This window comes from Solanum pennellii, chromosome 10, assembly GCF_001406875.1.
Source record: "Solanum pennellii chromosome 10, SPENNV200".
In the NCBI taxonomy this organism is placed as follows: domain Eukaryota; kingdom Viridiplantae; phylum Streptophyta; class Magnoliopsida; order Solanales; family Solanaceae; genus Solanum; species Solanum pennellii.
In genome coordinates, this window is record NC_028646.1 from 50,827,224 (window position 1) to 50,832,223 (window position 5,000).

A 5,000-nucleotide genomic window follows, 5' to 3' on the forward strand; every position below is an offset into this window, starting at 1 on the left:
AAGTTCAGAGAGTCGATTTCAGTACCCAAATTTCAGAAGTCCAAGTCTTTTGGAACGAGACACCCTCGACGGCTCGTCGTGTCCATGACGGTCCGTCGTGGGTTCCGTCGACTCACACAGTTTTTCCAGAAATAAAATCTGCTGCTCAAAACGACTAAACAGGTCGTTACAGAATACTAACCGGTTAAGTAGATTAGGAATGGTAGCAATGAAAAACAAGTTGGTCCAACCCTTACTCGAACAAAAGCAATATAGCAAAGTAGCGAAGAAGAGCACTTGAATGTTTACCGAAATCTTAATGTATTTAGAGTAGCAAGAGAGCAATGAGAGAATGAAGAGTGATGAGAGAACTTGTGATTGAGAGTGAATGATTGTATGAGTTTCTGAAAAAATGAAGGGAGGGGGTCTTATTTATATAGCAAAGAGGGGGAAAAAATAAGGAAAATAAATATTTAAAGGATTCAATTAAATATATTGTTTTCCTTATTATAAAAGAGGACCAAATCAGAAAATATTAAATATTTCATTACCAAATATAAACAAGTAAGAATAAATCAATAGAGGATAATATTTTTTCCTTAAATAAACAAGAAATTGAAATCAGAAAATAGTTGATTATTTTTACCAAATATAAACAATTAATAAAATAAGAAGAGTAATATTTTTTAAAAAAAATACAATGAACAAGTAGGCATGTAAATCCCCCTCCCCTAGGCGATCCCCCAAATAACTTTATATATGAGAGCTTTAGAGTTACAAATATTACAACATTCGAATAAATAAAAATAAGAAAAAAAAATATATAGATTCAAACAAACAAATAAATCTTTCTTCATGGTTAATCTTCAACTTGAACTTCAAGTTTGAAACCTGTCAAAGCAATCAAATAACTACACAAGTAATCACATTTATTAGTCAAGGTGAGACAATATGCAATCGTTTAACAACTTATACATAACAAAAGAATAGAACAATGAGCTCACACAAATGTATGAATACAAAAATAATTTAAATGTTAATTCCGAATACTAACCGGTTAAGTAGATTAGGAATGGTAGCAATGAAAAACAAGTTGATCCAACCTTTACTCGAACAAAAGCAATATAGCAAAGTAGCGAAGAAGAGCACTTGAATGTTTACCGAAATCTTAATGTATTTAGAGTAGCAAGAGAGCAATGAGATAATGAAGAGTGATGAGAGAACTTGTGATTGAGAGTGAATGATTGTATGAGTTTCAAAAATAATGAAGGGAGGGGGTCTTATTTATATAGCAAATAGGGAAAAAAAATAAGGAAAAGAAATATTTAAAGGAATCAATTAAATATATTGTTTTCCTTATTATAAAAGAGGACCAAATCAGAAAATTTTAAAATATTTCATTACCAAATATAAACAAGTAAGAATAAATCAATAGAGGATAATATTTTTTCCTTAAATAAAGAAGAAATTGAAATCAGAAAATAGTTGATTATTTTTACCAAATATAAACAAGTAATAAAAAAAGAAGAGTAATATATTTTTTTTTCTTAAATGAGAAGAGCCAAAATCATATATATATTTAAAATATTCTATAAAAACAAGTAAGGAAATGACAGAATAGGGAGAAATATTTTATTTAATTTTTTTATGAAAATAAAGAAGGGTTAAAATCAGCAAAATCAGCTTTTTTTGAATTACTATTATTATTTTACCAAATATATGAGCAACTAAATTTGACAAGGAAATAATTTAAGGTCAAACATATACCTAAAAATAAATTACCATAAATAAATATGTAAGAATCAATCTAGGCAAACATTAAACGAAAAGGATCAATTAATATATTTAATTCATTTTAAGTAATCTACACTATACTTAAGCAAGCTAGATTAAAAATGAGCGCAAAGATTAAAAAATCATGGACCGGTATTAAATCAATACGATACGGTAATTGCTAATCAATAACACAGATGCACGATCATCCACACCAAAATAAATTTAAGAATCATTGAGAGACAAAACTAACTAGCATATTATATACACATGCTTCGAGAATTTTCGGACAATCAACAAAAACAGTCCATAAGATCAAGCAACTCACAATTTATTTTCGCTCATTGATAAAACATGCATAACATTAGGCGAAATTAACATTTATAATGAAAAATTAAGAGAGAAACTAACCCAGACGGATCTTTTGAGATCCGTCTTAAAACCAAACGACGCAATTTTTTCTGGGAATGCTGACCGAAAAATAAGGAAAAGAAAGGGGGCAGGGGTCGCCGGAGTCCCTGCCTTCTGCTGTTTCTCGCCGGAGGTGCGTTGGTCGCTCGTTGGAGCTCGTGGCAGCTTGCTGTCTCTGTACAGCAGTTGTTGCTTTCTCGTCGAGCTGGAGAGAGGGGGAAAGGAGGCGAAGAGGAAGACGAGAGGGAGAGAAGGACGCTGCCAGCGGCTGCTGGCTGGTGTCTTCTCCGCGGTGGGGGCTGCTGCCAGCAATGGTGGTTCCCGTCGAGTTGGAGATTTCGCCGGAACTGCTGGCTGGTGGGAAGCGCTGGACGCTGCTGCCTATACCTGCAAAAAAAAAAGAAAAAGAAGAAGAGAAAGGGGAAAAGAAGAGACGGGAGGGGAGAGAGGTGAAGAGGAGAGAAAGAGGGAGAAGGGGGACGACGGGAGAGGGGAGGAAGAGCTCACCGGCGATGGTGGCTTTCGCCGGAAAGAATGGGGAAAGAGAGATGGAGGGAGGCGGCGGAAAGAGAAGGGAGGCTCGCCGGAAAGGATGGGGGGGAGAGAGAGAGAGGCGGCTGGAGAGAGGGAGGGGAGGAAGAGAGTGAGTTTTTTTTCGGTTTGGTCATTTAGGGTATTAGAAGTTAGGAATAATAGGAGATTAAATCTTGACCGTAGAATTTAATAAGAGATAAAGGGCTATGATTCAATTTTGGATTTATTTTAAAGATGGACGGATGAGATTAAAAGATGAAAAATTAAAATCAAATTGGTTGGAGGATTGGAATGACTAAAATTGCAATTAAACTGGCTAGAATTGAAATGAAAGAGTGGCTATGATTGTAATAAAAAATTTAATTGGAGTGGCTAGAATTAAAAGAAATTATAATAAAATAGGCTAGAATTTAAATAATTTTATTAAAATACTACATACATTAAAATATTTTTGTATAATTTAAAATCATTTAAATTTTAAAACATTTGAAATTCATTAATAATTTTAAAATATAATAATATTTACAATAATTTTATAAAGTAAACAATACTAAAATATATAATTTTGAGAAAAATCGACTAAAACCTCAAAACTTTAAGTAAATTTTAAAATACGTATTTAATCGAATATAATCCTAAAAATGGTTAAAGGTCGGTCAAAATTGGGTGTCAACAACAACAACAATAAAAACAGCAACAACAACAACAACAACAACAAGAACAACAACACCAACAACAACAATAGCAGCAACAACAGCAACAACAACAACAACAACAACAATAATAACAGCAGCAACAACAACAATAACAATAGCAATAACAGAAAAAACAACACCAAAGCAACAACAAAAACAACAACAACAATAATATCAACAACAACAACAACAACAATAGCAACAACAACAACAACAACAACAACAACAATAACACCAGCAATAACAACAACAACATCATCAACAACAACAACAACAACAACCGCAACAAAAAAAATTGCAGCAGCAGCAACAATAACAGCAACAACAAAAATAACAACAATAACAACAACAGCAACGCCAACACCACCACCACATACAGCAGTATCCACAACAGCTACGATAATAGCAGTAACAAAAACAGCAACAACAACAACAACTACTACAGCAATAACAACAACAACAACAACAATAATAACCACAGCAATAACAACAATAACAACAATAACAAGAACAAGAACAACTGCAAAAACAACAACAACACCACGAACAACAACAACCACAACACTAACACCTACACTAACAAAAGCAGCAACAACTACCGCAAAAATAATAACAACAACAACAACAACAATACAACCAGCAACAACAATAACAAGAACAACAACAACATTAGCAACAACAGCAGCAAAAACAAAAACATCAACAATCAACAACAAAAACAACAATACAAACAGTAATAATAAAAACAAACACAACAATAACAACAAAAACAACAGCCACAATAGCAAAAACAACAATAAAAACAACAACATCAACAACAACAACAACAACAACAACAACAACACTAACAAAAGATGCAGCAACTATCTTATCAACAATAACAGCAGCAATAACAACAACAACAACAACAACACAACCAGCAACAACAGCAACAACAACAACCACAACAACAACAACAACCACAACATCAGAAACAACCACAGCAACAACAACAACAAAAACAACAACAACAAAAACAATAACATCAACAACAACAGCAACAACAACAACAACAACAGTAACAAAAACCACAAAAACAACAACAACAACAATATTAGCAACAACAATATTAGCAACAACAACAACACCAACAGCAACAACAAAATTAATAACAACAACAACAATAATAACAGCAACAACAACAAAAACAATAGCAACAACAACAATAACAACAACAATAGCACGCACTTACAACAACAACAACATAAATAGAAACAAAAACAATAACAACAACAACAACAATAAAAACACAGCAACAACAACAACAACAACAAGAACTAGAACAAATATAATAGCAACTACAAGAGCAATAACAACAACAACAACAACAACTATAACAACATCAGCAACATCTGCAACAATAGTAGTAGCAACAACACCAACAATAACAACAGTAGCAACAACAATAGGAGCAACAACAACAACAGCAACAACAAAAATAGCAAAAACAGCAGCAACGACAACAACAACAACAACAACACCAACAACAACAACACACCAACACCAACAACGCCACCACCACTACCAACAACAACAGTAAAAAAACAACCAAAACAACAAGAACATTAG

At 33.1% G+C, this 5,000-nt stretch overlaps 1 pseudogene; it reads left to right on the forward strand.

Moving 5' to 3' along the window:
* Nucleotides 1-1,874: 1,874 nt before the first annotated feature.
* LOC114074256 overlaps nt 1,875-5,000 on the forward strand; it is a 48,529-nt pseudogene continuing 45,403 nt past the window's right edge.